This window comes from Cervus elaphus, chromosome 33, assembly GCF_910594005.1.
Source record: "Cervus elaphus chromosome 33, mCerEla1.1, whole genome shotgun sequence".
NCBI lineage: Eukaryota > Metazoa > Chordata > Mammalia > Artiodactyla > Cervidae > Cervus > Cervus elaphus.
In genome coordinates, this window is record NC_057847.1 from 61,834,120 (window position 1) to 61,853,404 (window position 19,285).

At 41.6% G+C, this 19,285-nt stretch overlaps 1 protein-coding gene across 1 annotated transcript in view; it reads right to left on the minus strand.

The window, feature by feature from the left end:
- The window catches only part of THSD7B (thrombospondin type 1 domain containing 7B), a 989,572-nt gene extending 972,045 nt beyond the window's left edge, over positions 1–17,527 (minus strand). Inside the window, exon 1 of the mRNA XM_043894410.1 lies at positions 17,367–17,527. The gene's annotated coding sequence lies outside the window, so the exon portion shown is untranslated. The remainder of the gene's footprint in view (positions 1–17,366) is intronic.
- Positions 17,528–19,285: the final 1,758 nt, after the last annotated feature.

Genomic DNA, 19,285 nt, shown 5'->3' on the forward strand with positions numbered 1-19,285 from the left:
TGTTTATATTCACAATGGCTCCTTCCCTTCTAATTAGTTAGCTCTTTAATTATAGGTGTCAATATGGATCTGTTTGACACTTCTCTGGACTCAGGAAATTTGGGGAGCCCTAAGAAAATGCCACCTGGATTGCTCATTAAAGAGTTTGAAAAGAACTAAGTGCCTGGTGGACTCAAATGCTGGTCCAAAGAGATCAGATTTTGGATAAAGCATCTAAAAAGTTGTGCTTAAATACTTATTAGAAAGTTTAGGGTTTGAAAGAGAACCTTACAGGAAGGACTTGATAGGTGATTCTCACTTCTCAAAGGAATAATTTGTAGAGGGGGAATCCTTTCCACAAAGTGAAAATGAAAAGCAAGTCAAAGATGGACATTAAAGAATGGTGAGTCTTGGGGCAAAGTGGAATCTGCTCACTCTGCAGAGAGGAAATCAGATTCATCAAGGAAACAGAGGAGAAGTGGACAGTCAGCCTGCAATAACCTTCAAATTTCACCCAGACACAGACCAGATGCCTTCACTTTTCCACCATTTCTGTCCATTGCACTCACTACACAACCTTCCTCAGCACCTCTGACATCAATCCCTCCCCAGGACTAGCCCCATGGTACCCCTATAACCAGAGGACTGGTTATCTGCATCCATAACCAATCTATCCACTTTCTCCCATTGAATTTCTGTAGACTGAATGGGTCTGCATGCATGCATATCTCTTCTTGTTTATAGCAAAATCCCATTTATTAAATGTCTAAAACCCCAGAAAATGTAAATAAACAGAATTTATAGTGCCATTCAATGGTAGTTTATTTTCTCAGTGTTTCTGGGAATGCTCCAAGTTCCAAAAGGAACTCTAAATCATCAAAGCAAGATTAATGTATGTTCAGTGAAGTTTCCAAGTGTTTTTTTTTTCCTTATTCTAACATGATTCATTTAAGAAATGCTTAAATTAGCTCCTACTATATACACAGTAATAGTCTCAGCATAGTGGAGAGAATCCAAATGCACTACAAGTTGTGGAACCTTAAAGCAGTTATAATACTCATATGAAAAAGTCAAAACATAAATTAAGCTACAAAATAATATTTATATTAATGCAGCTTGCCAACTAAAACACTTTTCTTTCTGCTCTAGTGTGTCCTAAGAAACTGCTTCACAAATTAGATTATATTTCCCAAAGGAAAAACATTATAAAGTATAATTTAAGTGGTCTGTCTGATCAAGGAAATGGCATTTAAAAGAATGTACATATGTATGTACATACGCACACATACATATATTCAATATCATGTCACAAAACAAACAAAACTGGCAAAAAACCCTGGTAGTCACTTAATATGATGTGTCCCCAAAATTGGACAATAATTATGTAGAAATTATACAGTGAGAGCCAATGTTCTCAAGTGTACACACAGCACAAAAATAAAACTCTAATGTAAACCCCAATGTATCATAAATTTTACTTAATGCCATAATGCCAGCTCTGATAAACACAAGCATATCATTTAACTATATATAGTTCTGCTTGACTCGCTGGATTTGAAAGAGCACTTTGCGGATGGCATGTAGGCCTGAGTCTTTTTTAAAAATGAGCTGATGTGTTCTTTTTCTCTAGATAAATTTCCCTGCAGAGCCTCTGAGCTCTCAGACTTCCTCACTGACCTTAGTGCTGACTTAAAGGACCAGGGCAGGTGTTTAATAAATGTCTACTCTTGATGGTTACACTGGCATTAGCGTACCTTTTCTCTTTTAAAAGGACTAACCTAATATTTATCCCCTTCAATCTCTTCTCTCTTGAGTTTGCTTAAAGGGACAGTTTCTGAACAAATTAACAACAACAAAAAAAAAAAAATTGAGGAAAAGGTAAATATGGAATAAGTGTATTGTCTGCAAACAGGTATCTACAAATTTCATGGGGAAACCCTAACCACTTGCAATTGTTAGATAGTGGATCAAGAATTTCTTTGAAAGATGATTTCAGTGGTGATGATGTCAACCAGGGAACTCTACAAGCAGACACTTCATCCTCTTGACACTCTGAATCAATAAGTTTGGTGCTCATAAGAGCATCAGTGACTAAGTATATGTTCATTTTTATGCGTTCCTTAAAATTGCCTCTTTTAACTTCTTAAAAACTCTCCAACAGGGGAATATATGTGTGTACTAATCAGTATTTCCCCTCACCCCCTGAGGAGTTAATATGGTATCTTCCATAAAGGATTGTTACATTTTTTACTAATATATTCTAATTAAGTTTCCTTCTACATACCCACATCTTTCTCCATTTCTAAAGGCTAATATTCCAATCTCAACTTTATTTTCAAGCTATCCTTTTTGGCCAAGTGTCATACATTTCAATCTTTTCCAGTTTACACTTAGTCCGAAATTACCCATTTTGCTTGTCTAAATCTCCAGTAGTTATTTTGGCAGCTTTAAAACAGACTCAAAATGGTAGGATCATGGGAACATTGCCAATTCATTCTTGGCTTTTCTAATACACTAAGATTCCTCTTTTAATCATCATAATAAAATGAGTCTGAAAAATGTCCATTGGATTTGACAACTAAGAAATCATTCGACATTTTGGCAAGAACTAATTTCCGTTGGAACACTGGGGACAGAATCCAGGCTGGGTGATTCGAAGAGTGAATGCATGGTGAAGACAGAGAGAAAATTCTACCAGTTTCATAAGGTAGAGTTGGAAAGAAAGACACGAGATAATGAGGTAACTGGAAAGGGAGTCAATAGCAGATTCTTTTTACATGAGAAAGGCTTGTGCTTATATATGCAATATATGAATTTCTGATGGTACATTGTATAGAGTAAATATCACAATGTCAACTACTGCTTCAAAGCACTCCCATTTGTTTTTATTCTTGTTCGTAATTTTTCTAAATCTGAGAGAATGCTTAATATGATTGGGTTACACAGATTTCTCCCTCCTTTGTAACAGGCTCAACCTTTAAAACCAGAGGCATGCTTTCTTTTACAAGGTTTGTCCTCTACACCCTTCAAACAGTCATTTGTTGGTTTCAATGAAACGGTATGACAAGTCCTAATAGACAAGAGTGCTAATTCCCTTTCAGGTGAATTGTCTGCCTCCTCTTCCCTCTTTTCCTGTCATTTCTCATCTTGGATTTGTTATCACTTTTCTATCATTTAAATATGTGTATGTTTTCTTTAGAGTCTGTGTGTGTGTGTGTGTGCGCGCACACATGCACATGGTCACATGTGTGCTGTACTAAATTCCCATCATCCTCTGTTCACTTCCTACGCCTTCATAGCTTAACTGATTTCATACTATAAAATCTGAGCATCTCTTAGCTTTCAGTTCTTGGGGCTGATTGACTACTTTGCTAATTCAGATGCTTTTGTCTTGTAGCCATTTACCAAACATGCATGCTTGCCAAGCTTGTTGCCAAATCAATGGATAATTCTGTCCCTGTGTACATTTCCCTGTCATGCTGACACCTGCCAGGACAAAATTATTTACCTTAGATTAAAAGGATTTAGGTCTCACTTTATTTAGACTGTGAGCATCACAAGTTTTCAAAACACAGAGTTTGAGAATGAGATCAAGTTCTATGCAGGCCAGTAAACCAGGAATAAGCCATTCTGCCCACATTTCCAGGCTGCAGAGGAGTTTGCAGTTGCTTTCATTCTTTTTAATGAATCTTGAAGAGGTTTCTTAAGCCATGAACTTCAAAATACTACATGAAATAAGGCTTTAGATTAAAGAGAATATAGACATCCAGTCTTAAAGACTAGCATATATGATCCAGAATCAAAAAGCAATGTTTGGAAGAACTGTAAGTAAAACAAATATGGTGATAGGGAGCCAAATTTATTCCTCCTTATGCTGAATCCATTAATCCATAAAATTCGACAGGTGCAATTTTTATCTTTGTAGTATATCCTTCTTTTTCTCCTGTCTCCACATGAATTCCACGACAATTCCCTAAGCATATGACCAGTTTCGGGATATGGCTGCACATTCTACCAGGCCAAGGATAATGCAAATCACACCAGAGACACACAGTGTTCCTTACTGGTTAGTATTTTGTTTCTAATATTACTTTCTAATTTTTATTTTATACTGGGGTTTAATTGATTTACAATGTTGTATTAGTTCCAGGTGTATAGGAAACTGATCGTTACACATATACAAATATCCATTCTTTTTCAGATTCTTTTCTCATAAAGGTTATTACAGAATATTGATTAGAGTTCCCTGTGCTATACAGTAGGGCCTTGTTGATTATCTATTTTATATGTAGTAGTCGTGTATATCTGTTAATCCCAAATTCCTAATTTATCTCTCCCTCTGCAGCCTTTTCCCTTTGGTAACCATTAGTTTGTTTTCTTTGTCTGTGAGTCTATTTCTGGTTAATATTGTTCTTTTCCTTGAGGAACTTGGTAGGTTGGGAAGAATTATTTTAAATCTATCAAAGTGTACTGAAGTTCTTTCAGGCAAAATGCTAAATAACTGTCTTCCTGATGATATGATGTGTTCATGCTGATGTTAAATTTTCTGAAAGTGTTTTAAACAGCCATACTAGCAAAGCAGCATTTTCTATGCCTTGATGGGACAGTCCAGTCAAAGGGGGCTCTAGCTCTGTAGGTTACACAGACTTGCTAACTTCTAGCTGATTCTTTTTGTTCAAAGACACTAAGTATTCTCCTGATACTGTTTAGTCCTATATTCTTCAACTGTCATTGGAAACCCTACACAATTACACGTAAATATATCTTTAGTCCACTCTGCTCCCCACCTCTTGCATGCCTACCTCCAAGAATTACTTAACGTGATTGAATGTCAAAGTCCTTCATCCGCAGAAAAAAACAGAATCATTTTTGGTGTGCTCAAAGAGTCTATGACTGAGGTTAAATCATGTTATGACCCTGGCATGCTGAGACAAGAGGCTCCACACTTCCATCAGGTTAAGACTATCTTTTTTCAACTGCAATGGAGCTGTCAGAAGTTACCAGCTGGATTCGGCAGAGCAGATCCAGCCAAAGGAGACACAGAGGAATTGGGACTGGACTCGATTTGTCTTCATTATTTAAAATGAAAATTTTTATAGAAATGGTCCTATCATAAATACATTATAGTTATACTTTAATTCACAATATAAATAAGATTAATGTACTACTTTCATTTAATCCAGCACATACCTGTGTATATATGTGCATGTTAAATCACTTCAGTCATGTCCAACTCTTTGCGACCCTATGGACCATAGCCCACCAGGCTCGTGTGTCCATGGGAGTCTCCAGGCAAAAACACTGGAGTGGGTTGCCATGCCCTCCTCCAGGGGATCGTCCCAACCCAGAGATCAAACCCATGTCTTATGTCTCCTGCATGGGCAGATGGGTTCTTTACCACTAGCACCACCTGGGAAGCCCCTGCATAATTATTCTCTGCAAGTTGTTGAAAATACAAATATAAGTAAGATGCATTCTCTGTTTTTACAGCTCATACTTAGTAAGAGAGCTAAATGTATATAAATAAGGCGATTTGGCTTGGCCAAGGACAGAGGACGTGCAAGTCTAATCTCACCAGTTAGAATACAAATTCCTGGAGATTGAGGCTGGTCTCCTCTATTTGCTTTTATCCACTCTGTGTCAGGGACACAGCAGGCCCTCAGTAAATACGCTGAATTTATTCACATAGCTCACAAATGCATGTTGCATTTTCCATTGGTTTGTCTTGCTGTGTAAAGACTTCTTAGTTTAAAAAAAGAAAAAGATGTGCTTCACAGGGGATATATTATGTCCACTAGCATTATGTTTTAATTCTACCAAGTCTATAATCCAAATGAAATATCTAATATTCATGCACATAATATTAGATGACACATCCCAAGAGTCTGTTTCCAAAAGGAAATTCCTCCCTCCCTATGAAGTTTAGAATTTTTCTCTTCCCAACTTCAGCCTTGTTCTTAGTAATTTTCTTTTAGTAAGCAACTCAAGTCAGGTTTAAGATACCCACGTAAAATGCTCCCCCCTCCCTGCAAAGAGACTTGGAATTATTAAAATATCCCACATTCTCACATACAGCCGAATAGAGGTTACACTCACAAAGGAGACACATGACATTTTTTTATGTTTCACTCAATGAAAGGCATGTCACATTCTGCTTTTTCAATTGAAGCATGCCACAACCCAGAGGGTCGGTTACTGTCAGAAATTCAACTTGAGAAAAGCCCTTCAGATCACTGAGAAGAATGCTACCTGCCAAGCCATGAATCAAACGTACCCGAAATTACTACGATTTGATCAGAAATATCACTGTGGTGGGCTGCATGTCACTTCTGACTGCAGGAATCATAAGAATAAGGTAAAAGAGGACTGAGAAACATTAGCAAGTGAGAAAAATTTTAAGTTCACTCTTCATTAAAGGTGCTTTTCTCTCTTCTCGTTCTTATTAGAGATAAGCAGATTCTCAGCTATGCCCATTTCATATGCATCAGGCTACATACATACCCTAGCAAGCCAATAAAAAAAATGATAATAAAAAAACAGCACAAGAAACTGGAATTGTTTAGCCTGGACACAACAAGGGCGGGAGGACTATGCATGTGAACGGTTGTAAACTGGAAGAAGTCGGGATATGATCCACCACCACAAATGAACCCATGGGATTAATTTTTTGACAGACGATACAGAGAACTCGTCCTACCTTACAGGTTTTAAAAGTAAATAGGTTCCTGAGAAAAGCATAGAAGTGTTTTAAGCTGGCTTTTCTGAAGAGATAATCCATGCTGGTATTCAAGAACAAAATTAGTAACTAGCTGAATGACCTCATATACGCAGGCCAATGGTATGCGCTCTGGAAGGAAACTTGGCGGCCAACAGACAGCAATCGAGTGGGGCTGCTCACAGCACAGGCTCTAGCCATATCCCACAAGGCCACCCCAGCCACACGTGGCTACTGAGCACCACAAACATGCTAGTCTAAAAGACACAGGCACCCCAATGTCCACTGAAGCAACATTTATAATAGCCAGGACATGGAAGCAACCTAGATGCCCATCAAAAGGTGAACAGATAAAGAAGCTGTGGTACATTTATACAATGGAATATCACTCAGCCATGAAAAGGAACAAATCTGAGTCAGATGTAGTGAGCTGGATGAACCTAGATCCTCTTACACAGCGTGAAAGAAGTCAGAAAGAGAAAAACAAGCGTCATATATTAACACATATATGGTACTAATACACCTAGTAAGAGAACAGATTTGTGGACACAGTGGGGAAAGGTGAGGGTGGGATGAACAGAGAAAGTAGCACTGTCATATATACATTATCACATGTAAAATAGATAGCAGGAAGTTGCTAAATAACACAGGGATCCCAGCCTGGTGCTCTGTGATGACCTAGAGGGGTGGGATGGGGGAGGGGAGGGAAGCTCCAGAGGGAAGGGACATATATATACATATACACATAATTATGACTGATTCACATTGTTGTACATCAAAAACACAAAATTGTAAGGCAATTTTCCACCAATAAAAAATAAACAAAAGTAGGAAAGTAATAGTAATAATTTTCTTATAATTGATACATTTTGAAATAATATTCCAAATACATTAGGTTGATATTGATATAATATTAAATTAAACTTCAATGCCCTTTTTCCCCTCTTTTAATGTGGCTACTAGAAGATGTGTGATTGCATATGGGAATTGTACTTGTGGCTTGCTTTCTATTTCTATTGAAAAGTGCTGCTTTAGAATCAGAGTGCCTGAGTACAGATCCTGACCTGGATGATGTCACTTACTGTTTCTGCATCTATAAGATGGGAATAATGATAAGGCAATCAACTCTAAGAATTTTGAGAGGATTCCATAAATTCATACATGTAGAATAGTATCGAGCATATAGTGTCACCAACTAAAACCTGTCATTTACTACCTGCCTCTACAAAGTCACGAGCCACTGCAGCCATGGGCCTTCAACACCCCCTGAAAGGAATTCAGGGTGGAGAGCAGAAACGAGATATTCCGTGCTCCGGGAAAACTAGCAGAACAAGCCTACAGATAGTTAGATATTTTCAGGAGAAGATTTTATTAGCCTAAATGTTTGCACCTCCTCATATCAAGAAAAACACTAAAATCAACAACAGTGACTTCTGCTTCTCATGACCAGCAACAAGCTTCTGACAAAATTTGTGCTTGACTCCAAATACCCCTGCTTCACTAAAATCACATGTAATTCTGACATTCACCACTACCTCTTTGGAGCAGTTTCTCAGAGCCATCTAAGATCCTGTTTCCCAGGCTATAATCCTCATTTTGCCCCCAGGAAAAGTTAACTCACTAGTCTCACGTTGTGTATCTTTTTTTCAGTCAACAGTATATGCTCGTTAAAGCTGGTTTTAACACCCTGTGCACAAGTCTTTCTATAGAATATGGTGACATGCAGGCTCTAGTCCTCTATATGAATAACCCCAAAAACAGGGAACCCACATTTTCCTGAGACATGGCACTCCTGAACTTCTCTGAATGTGAAAAAGCTTATTCCTGGAATGAGTAAAAATCTCTCTTTGCAACCCTGAATCTTCTGAGCTTCTTTATATACTATTGTGCCAGAGGCAAAGAGAGAAACTGGCCATATTCCAATGCTATATTTCTATAGAAATTATTGAAAGACGTTGGTATTGGAAATGGGGATATTATACATTCCCATGGAAGTTCATATCAAGAGACCTTATGCTGACCCAGCAAAACCCTTTTAAAAAACAAATTTTCAAAAATGTGATTCATCATACATGCTTCACCCAAGAACAACCTTTCTCTTTTAGCAGAGTTGTCCCTTTCAACCAAGGATACTTTGCTGTCGGAAAGTGGAAAAAAGAGGACAGACAAGGGCACACACCTGATCAGATGGCTCAGCCCAATCATGAGAGTGACTGAGGCCACTGCCCATCTACCCACACTCACATCTGAAGACTGGTTTTCCCCCTTTTCCTGCTCTTGGTGCTAATTTCAAAGCTAATGCCTTGAATATTTGCATATTCAGGAGAATAGTTGTCTTAATGATAAGCCATTAATGAAAAGGAATATGATGTGGATTTCCTACACATGTGTGGATTTTCAGAATCTTCCGATAGTTTCTCAATAAGCTCACACTTTTATATAGTGTATCTCAAGCTCTTTACAATTCTAAGATACTATAAACTTTATACATAAGGTCTGCCCCAAATCAAACTGCAGCCTTTGCCCTGTGTCCTGCTGACATGTCTGGCTCCAGGTAGAGATGATTTACCATTGCTCTGCCTGTCAGTGGAATCCATCCATCACATGTGTAGGCTCTGGCAGTAGGTAAGTGTGAGTGATTGTGTGTGTGTATGTGTGTGTGTGTGTGCATGCTTGCATTCCAGTAGAGGTTAAGATTAAACTTGCTGACTCAAACTTCAGGCTCGAGGGCAGTCTAGCGTGTCAGAAGCAATACGGGTCTTGCAGACAGACAGACTGGAATGTGAATCTTGGCTCCGTGGTTTACCAGGTATCCTGGCCTTACACCCTGCACCAAAGGTCCCTCAGCCTCCTTTTCCTAGTGTGAGAAATGAGGCTAAATAACAGAAAGTACTTTGCAGTGCTATTATGAAGCTTAGACGTGTTGACTCTTACGTACCCAGGTGATACAGCATGTCACAGATAAGCAATCATTAGTAGTCACTTCTGTCACCTTCCTGGATATTGTTAAATTTTGCCCCAGAGATTCTCAAACGCCCACCGTCACCCTTCTTTCCATTACACTCTCCTTTCTCACAGGGTCCCGAACCTTCCATAGAGTGGTGCCCTTTCTGATTCAAGCCCTTTACTATCCGAACTGCACAAGCAGATGCTAATAAGAAAATAGATTCAATCAAACATTAAAATTAGAATTTACCACCTGAGTTGCTCGGACAGAAAGAGGGCTTTGTGAATTGGCATAATTAGACAAAGCTCAGTGGAAGTATAATTAAAAATGGATCTTGACTAATAGGTAAAATGTGGATAACTGGGAGCTGGAATTGGAAAAAACAACATTTGGGGACTTTTGAAATTGGGGTGGGTCTTGTGGTTGACTTAAGGAAAACAGGCCTGATAGCAGAAGGTCAATGTAATGTAGGACCTGGTATATTTTCTCTGTTCACAATAGAAGTGTAACTTGTGTTTCTCAGGGCCTATTTAGCACTGTTTCATTTTAGCCAGAAGACATCTGGAAGAATGCACGAAAGAATTCTCCTTATAGAGTCTGCAAGGTTGGAATCATCCCTTCCCTCTCTGTGATTGGCCAGAATGTATTCTAGCTCGTGGAAGAGGTTAATTCCAGTGAAACCAAGCCCTGTTAACAAGACTTAATCACAAAAATGAATGGAAGTCGATATGAAATAAATTGAGTTAATTCTGAAGACCAGAAATGGAGATGGAAAAAATAATTACTTTTTCTCCCAAAAGAAAAAAGCCTTGTTGAACTACTCCCACATACAAACATACATACATACACACACACACACGTATGTGATCTGAGACAGCCGTGAGTAGGAGATACAGGTGCAGCAGATGACCTGGGGTAGAAATTTGTCTCTGCCCTTTACCAAGAGTGTGACTTAGTATGCTTAGTTATATTGGGGTCAGGGGGCGGGGACACATTCAAGAGAAGGTAGAGTGGTATTATGGGGCTTCCTGGTGGCTCAGAAGTAAAGAATCTGCCTGCAATGCAGGAGACCTGGGTTTGTTCGCTGGGGCAAGAAAGATCCTCTGGAGAAGGGCATGGCAACCCACTCTAGTATTTTTGCCTGGAGAATCCCATGGACAGAGGAGCCTGGCAGGTTACAGTCCATGGGGTCACAAAGAGTCAGACATGACTGAGTGATTTCAGAACAGGACAACAGAGTGGCTTTATAGAAATTGATAGCTCAATTAAAAGTGGTCTAGGTACTCTGGGCTCTTTGTTCACATAAGTATATGCAAGTAATAATAGCTAAATATTCTTAACTGATATAAATGTTAGAGATTCAAAAAATAAAAACTTAAAACAGATTTCATGTTCAAATACTTAACACCAATGGCTGCATTGATTTATGTCATGAGTAAAAAATATCAAGGGATGATACCAGAAATAGTTACCAAGTGGCAGAGCTTCAAGTGCCAACCAACCAGAACATATTCTAGCAATACCCCTGGGGTGGGTCCCCAGGCCCTCCTCCCACACCAAGTAGTATCTGTCTGAGTTGCTGTAATAAGAGATGATCTAAGAGATGTCAGGGGAATAGCCACAGGACTGAGGTGGTAATAGGGTCCTCAGGGGGCTTAGAACAACACCTGTTTCCCTACTGGTACAGATTTCAATATTTTTTACAACCAGTAAGGTTGTATCAGGTTCTTCCCAGGTGGCGCTAGTGGTAAAGAACCCATCTGCCAGTGAGGGAGACGTAAGAGACGCAGGTTCGATCCCTGGGTCAGGAAGATCCCCTGAAGGAGGGCAAGACAACCCACTTCAGTATTCTTGCCTGGAGAATCCATGGACAGAGGAGCCTGACAGGCTACAGTCCACAGGGTCACAAAGAGTCGGACACAACTGAAGCTACCGAGCACACACGCATGCACACGCAAGACTGTATCAGTGGCCACATCACCCGGAAGGTGTCTAACATAAGCCAGCAAGGCAGAAATCAACAGAGGAGTGCCCAGGAGCCAACTCTACAAGCAGAGATTACTGCAAGCTTTAGTCTTACTATAATTAAAATATTTCATTTATGTGTATTACATGGTATAGTTTTCAAAATAACCACCTGAAAGAAACCTAAATTCAAACCTGCATCACTCCAAAACTACAGTTTAAGACCAAGGCAATGGTGCCTGAATGCCATGAAGTTAAGAGCTTTTCCCAACATTGTAATTCTTCCAGAAATAATGAGTTGTTCAATAACAAAACACTAGGGCACAAATCTGCAGCCAACCCTCACGCAGACGAGTGGTAGAACACAGCAAAGAGCTGCTTTCCAGTGAAGGCATGGAAGGATCATTTATGCATTAGTTACTCAGGATTCTGTTTTTAGCTGCAGCATATTTAATTACAAGAGGCTCATAATTAAAACATGCCTAGAGAGGCAAAATCAAAAGAAGGCATCATGTCCCTTGATGCAAAATATCGAAGTTCAACAATGACAGCCTTGATGATGTAGGGGACATCTCTTCATTCTCACCAATCCTCACATCTAAGTCAAAGTCCAACCTTTTCTGATGGGAAGACCCCCTTTTTTTAAATTTCAAAAAAGTCTACAGACTCCCACATCACAGGAAAAAGAAAAAAAAAACATGTGAAATAAGCTAATGACCAAAAGTGAGATGAAAAGTTTTAAAGGTGCTGTGTTGGTGTTGTTATTGGTTTTTTTTTTTTTTTTTTTTTCATCACAAGAGCACACACCTACTTTTGAAATATAGTAGTTCTTCTATGTGCTGGATGACTTAATTGTTTGGCTTACAAACTGAAACTGGGTTGACTCCTCCATCCCTTCAGTAAGCCTGAGTCCTGGCCACCAAAGAAACTCTATTCTCCAGCATCTTCTAGGATTGGCTTCAGAAGTCGACCAAAAGACATGAAATACCCTGGTTTGGGAAAAGCATCTCAGGAATTTGTTTGAAATGGATGATTTTCAGTAGATGGATGCTTTCTACAGGTCCCGGACTTCTAGCTGGAACATATCCCAACCTCCAGCCAACCCAGGGCCACCAGAATCCGAATTGGCTCTGGGCAATCTATCGTGTTATTGTTTCTCCTGAGTTCAGTGGTTTTTGTACACTGACAGACTGGGGTCTCAAGTCTAAAGTCAAGGGGAGACTGTCAGCCACCAAAGACCTCTGTTCAGTCCTGAATGGTGGGTTTTTCCTCAAATTCCAGGGCTTCTTCCTATATTTGTACTCCTAAATACATAGTTACACAACCCCCTAGGTTGTCTAGTTAATATATTGTGCAGTCTTCAATACACTGCACCCTTAAAGCTTTGTCCATTTTTAGTCTTCACTCAACAGTCTGAACATAAGGCTAGCATATACTTGAACTCTTGGTGAAGTTTGAACACTAATAAAATCGTATACCCATAAAAAAAAAGACATGAAGTAACTGGATTTCACTAATATTCTATTTTCCCCTTCAAATGAATTGCTTGATCTAGTTGCTAGACAATGCTCATAACTAATCATCTGTGGATTACAATGGGTGAAAATAACTAAGTATCTATATTTTATTTACCTGGCTGGCTCCAGGCAACATGGCTTCAAATGCAAGTGCAATCCTAGGATTCAAGGACTGTGATCTCTATTTCCTCCTCTGTCAAAAGCTACATACAAGCTGAAGGGAAATGCACCTAATCCTCTTTGGCTTGCTTTCATCAATAGCTACTGTTAGCTCTTACGAATAACCATCCATGAAAATGCTAGTCAAAACATCAACAAAATAATCCCAACAAATGAGAAACTCTAAAGGGTGAATACAATATTTATCGTCTTGGAGCAAGGCTGCCACAGACTTCCCAGGTGCAAAAACACTAATCCCACTTGAACTCTCAATTTCTAGAATTAAAAGTAGAGTTGAAAATCCTCTACTTTCACAGGTTTAACGTGTTAATTATCACTTAGATATAATCCTGTTAACAGCACTAAATTAAGGACCTGTGTTATATTTGGGAAGCTGCCTGGTGTTAAAGGGAATGCGGCTGCTTCTTTTATAGCTATAATCTGGGAAAATGTCTTCTTTTAAAAATATAAAGCACTTATATGCAATTCATATCCAAAAAATCCAACAAGATATCTAAGTAGCTCATGTAAATAGTTTTGGATACTGTATTACCCTCTATTTAGTCAAAGATCCATTTTTTTATACTTCACCTGGAGAGTGTCTCTGGAGTGAAGCTGTCAATGGCGTTGAGCTTTTCTCCACCAAGTATTAATAGTATAGTTGTCACTACTTAGAATCTTTTAATCTGTTCATCTTGATCGTGCACTTAACATTGCATCATTTGTCATTCTGACTCTTAACTCAATAGGACCAGTCAACTATTTTTCATCATTCTATTCAAACTTTTGAAATGATGTTATTCCTTTCATGCCTAATCTTTATAAAGGTGTGCAGAGCAGCAAAATTGCAGTTTGGGAAAGATATTTTCTTTGAAGGAATCAAATGACTTCCGCTTCAGTTTGTGAAATATAATTAAAATGACTTACATGTCTTGGAAATTTTTGTTTGCTTGTTTGGACACTCCTCTTTCACTCGCTTAGTTCCTATCTTTTTATCCTGCTTATTCAGTCTATTATTTAAGGACAAAGTTTTTTAAGCAGATATTAATAAAAGAATTCCTTCAGAAACATGATCTGAAGCAAGTAGATGAGGTCCTTAATAGGCTTTCTCATGAAGTACATTTTAGCAGTATCATTTTTCTCTAATTCTTTACCTTCTTTCTTTCAAAAGGCACACTCAGCACAGAACAGAAAGGCATCTTCAGCTGCCAATTTATTAATGTCACTCCTCAAAATTGGAGACTGTGTTTATACTGCTTTTATCATCAGCAATTATTGTCTGCCCATCTAACAGTCTCTCTGTTTCTTAGCTCTTCAACTAGCTAACAAGAAACAACTTTCACTAAAAATAATGGGGCTGGGGCTTCCCTAGTGGCTCAGATGGTGAAGAATCCACTGCAATGCAGGAGACTAGGGTTCGGTTCCTGGGTCACCTGGAGAAGGGAATGGCTACCCACTCCAGTATTCTTGCCTAGAGAATCCCATGGACAGAGGAGCCTAGTGGGCTACAGACCACATGGTCATAAAGAGTTGAACATGACCGATCACCTAAGCACACACAAACACAGACATACCTAGGTCCTGCTAGGTACTGAAAATACGGAAATAGGCAAAAGAAACATAATCCCACTTTAATAAGATGCACAGTGCTGAGTCATTTCAGTTTGTGTCCAACTCTTTGCTACTCTATGGACTGTAGCCCACCAGGCTCCTCTGTCCATGGGATTCTCAAGGCAGGAATACTGGAGTCGGTTGCCATGCCCTCCTCCAGGGGATCTTACCGACCCAGGGATTGGACCTGCATCTCTTATGTCTCCTGCATTGGCAGGCAGGTTCTTTACCACTAGCACCACCTGAGCATACTAAACTTTAGTCTACTAAACATTAAGCATTGAACAAATAAACTACAAAATACCTTTAAAAAATAATGAGGGTGAGTGCTGAGGACTATGAAACACTATAAAGATAATTTTTCAAGTATGAATTTAAATATTAGAGTAGATATAAAGTAAGCCCACTTGTTCTGAACCATTGAAATGGACTTTGAAGGTCTATCAGCCATTGGCAGACCTTTGCTGGACCATACATCTCCAAGTCTTCACCACGGCTTAACTGCAAATCTTCAGAACCCTGAATGGTTTGCAGGTGTTCACAACTGCTGAAAATGTTTGTGTTAAAAAACAAGACTCTGCCACATTTTCTAAGTCAACAATTTTATCTGTATATGTTGTTACAGGGTCAAGAGAATTATCTTCAAAATTATTTTTCACTTAAATTTAAATGCAGAAGAGTTTCCAGTCCCCAACTCCCAGCAGGCGGGTGAAAAAAAATTCACAGTGCCCAGGCATAGTAAGAAGCCAATTCCAGGCATCTTCCAATGTCCCCAGTTGGCTCCTCTACCCACAGAAAGCAGAGAAGTGGCCACATGAAGTTTTAAAAGAAGGCCCCTGATATTAATGGTATCAAGATTAAAAATAGCAGTGCATCAAAGTGAAGCCTCAAGACACATACTTTATATAGCTTTCAAACCACAAATACAGGAGACTCTTCCCTTACCACTGGATAGGACTTCTTGATTTGTTTAGGAACATCCTAAGTTGCTTTCAAGAAGCCTTAACCAACAGCTATAATATAGTTCAGAATATAAAGGAGCCTCTCTGGAGATCACTACCTCCCAGTTACCCAAGATCCATTACTGTCCTGGGTGGGAAGCATACGACTTTGACACCCAAAGATTGCCCGGCAAAAGAAACTCCAGATGCACTTATGCACACACCTACACACACACACAGACACTCCACAACCACACCAGCATGCATCCTGCCTACATGGGTTACCATTTTCATGATAACACAGCACCCGCAGATGCCCTCTTGAAAAACACCAAGAAGGCTCCTCCAGCCAGCTTGTCATTTACAAGAGCACAGATGCCTGGTAAAGGTGGGAAACCGTCATCTACCAGCAGATCACCCTGACAATGAACAGAGCACCAAATAACCCTGGCATCTCCCATAGAAGAGGTCAATGTAACATGATCTTGGTCAATTCCCCCTTGACCAAAGATCACTGAATTGTTATAGCTCTTGAGGAATGCCCAGAATAATTCCAAGAAAAAGTACCACCTGCCCTTCCCAGAAATAGTTGTTTCCCTTAATCTAAGAGATTGAGAGAGCTGAACACTTCCTCTCCAAACACCCCCGCCCCCCAAGCTTTCCAAGTTCAAGAGTCTTACTGTGTGGACTGCACAAACGGGAGGGTGGGTTCATTTGCATATTCAAATAACTTACTGGAGGTGTTAGAAAGGAGAGGTGACAGGAGCATATGGGTGATGCTTTAGAGATTACCCGTGTTCTCCTCCTTGTCCCTTACTCTCAAGCACCGTTCTCAGGTCTCCCTTCATAAACAGAGTGATGTAACACCAGACCCACAAGACCCATTCTCCCCAGCTCGCCCCTCGCAGGGACACTGGAAGTATAAACTGTTGCTGCAGCTTCCCTACACTACACTGATAAATCAGAAGACGCTGCAAACTTCTTGGCTTGCTCGGCTATCCTCTCGGGGCACTGAACGCCCACGCACAGATTTCCCAGTCAGAACTATGGAAAGGGAACTCTCAGTCAACCTGTTTGCAAAGCCGCAGAACTCTATGCTTTCTGATCCTGGGCTTGGAGGCTCTGCGCTCAGGATGGGAGACCCCTGGCTTCCTTCATTAGCACCCCCAAAGCAAGCTGGAAGTGTAGGGGGCAGAGCTCTTGCCGTCCCACTCCCAGAGCTCAGTCCGGTGACCTGAGGTCTGTGCCCATCGTGGGTAGGGTACCTCCGCCTTCCCAGCCTAGGGGTCTCCGCACGCTGCGCCCCTGGCAGCCCGCCCTTTCTCAAGCGGCCTCAAGCCAGAGGTGTCCGGGAAGCTCTGCTTGCAAGTTCCAGTGTATTGCCCGGAGAAGGAGAGAAGGAGGCTGCCCAGGGTCAAAAAAAAATAAAACAAAGTCTGTACCCGGGGCGCGCCCCCCTCCGCCCCGTCACCTCGCCAACCGGGTGCCCGGCATCCCTGGCTTGGGGCGCAGCGCAGCGCGGTGGTACTCACCCGCCTCGCCCGCGCCGCTGCCGCAGCCTCTGGGAGCTGCTGAGTCCCGAGCTCTCTGAGTGCAAAAAAGATGGTGGTGCGTATCGGGAGACCACCCATTCCAGCGTCTGGCAACCCAGCGGCGACTCTGGCTCCTCAGCACTGAAGGAAGAGGAGGAGGAGGAAGGAACGGCGCAGTCGGACGCCATCTGCTGTACACCTCTGCGCTGCCATTGGCTGCCTGGCGCATCCCCGGGAACCGCGGGGCTCGGGCCACTGGGAGCCACCTCGCGCCTCACCGCCCCCAGCAGCTGCTCCCCGCCTCCCCTCCCGTCCTCCTCCTCCCCGCCACAATCTCCTCCTCCCCTTTTCCCCAGCGGCGCGCTCACCCGACCCTCTACTCGGCCCCCTCCCCCATGAGAGCCACCGCGCACCGGCCTCAAGCTCCAGCCTCTGCTCCTCAAGACTGTTTTCTGCAACTTTGAAGCTTCAGGGTGCAGGCGTGGGCCGGATGAAGGGACTCCCCAACCAGCCTGAGCCCGGGGTACCCAAGCCTCCGACAGCCTCGGGCAGGGGCCAGCACTTTGCGCCTCGGGGGAATCTAAGAAGTGGCAGGGGAGAAGGAGGCAAAGAGAGCGCGGGGGTGCTTTACTCCTCAGTTATAATCCCAAGCCCCTCAGCAACACATGCACACACGCACACACATACACACTCACGTGCGCACACAAACACACGCAACACTCACAGGCAGAGTCGTCCTGCCCGGCGGATAGCCTGGCGTTCCTCTGCAGTCCCCGGGCACGAGAGGGCTTCAGTGATACAGGGAAGAAGACAAAGAACATCCTAGCTGGATAGGTAAAAAAGGGGAAATCCAGGGTGACTGGGGGAGTACGGGAGGGGGGCGTGTCCCTAGCTATGGTCCGTACCTGCCTGGACATCTCCTCCTAGAGGGGATCCCAGAGACTGTCAGCCCACCCAGACCCGAGCCTAGTTTCAGCCTGTTTTTCAAAGGATTCGTGTCCTGGCCGCAGGACTGGGGAGACGGGTGTGCTGTCCTTGCGGGAGGGGGCGGGAGAAGAGTCTAAGGCAACTGGGTGGTCGAGCCAAGCGGCGAGTGAGGAGAGTCAAGTCCGCTCAGGTAAGACTGGCGTGCAGAGAGCACGTGGGCAGGCTGGAGCAGTCACAGCTGAGAATCCTCCCCTTCCTCTCTGATACCATTCCAAACCCTCCAGGTTTTAGACAACTTTGATCTAGGTAACTTCTTAAGCTCCTTCAGAGAGATGAAGAAGTTTCTCCAAAAGAGAGGGAAAAAAAAAAAAATTCTTGAGGACTATCTATTGCCAATTACAGGGTATTTTGCCTGTCATATCTCTTTAAATGTGTGAACCCAGCAACAGCAGGAATTGTATCTTTTTTATTTTATCCAATGCTTGGCACGCCATGGGTGCTTCAAAAGAAGCAAAATAATCCTGAGAAAATTAAAGTTTGATGTCATAGCGCAAATTAGATTTAAGAGATAAACAGAGCAGCTAGGGTTGTCACGGGGCGGGGGGGGGGGGGGGGAAAAAAAGAATGTAAGTGCCACTGGAAAGGGAAATGTGAATCTGATGATGAGGGGTTCTGATCCACCTTGCTGTGGGACTGGATACTGAAAACGGGAGAGGGAACCTGCCTTGCTTAATATTTTAAACAGCAATTTCTATTCTCCCAGTGAGCGCTGGCATCACCCTCTGAGTTGTGCCTTTCTTTCTGACATCACTCTCTTAAATCAGCTGCCATCCAGATCCTAGAATACTTCCCCAAATCCAAGACCATGATTTATTACTCCCAAGAAATAAAATGGCAATCCTATGAGCCTGGGGGAAAAGAAACTGGTCCATTATGTTTTATTGTAATCTCAATATATACAGATCAATAGCCAATGAGTCTCATTTAAGTAA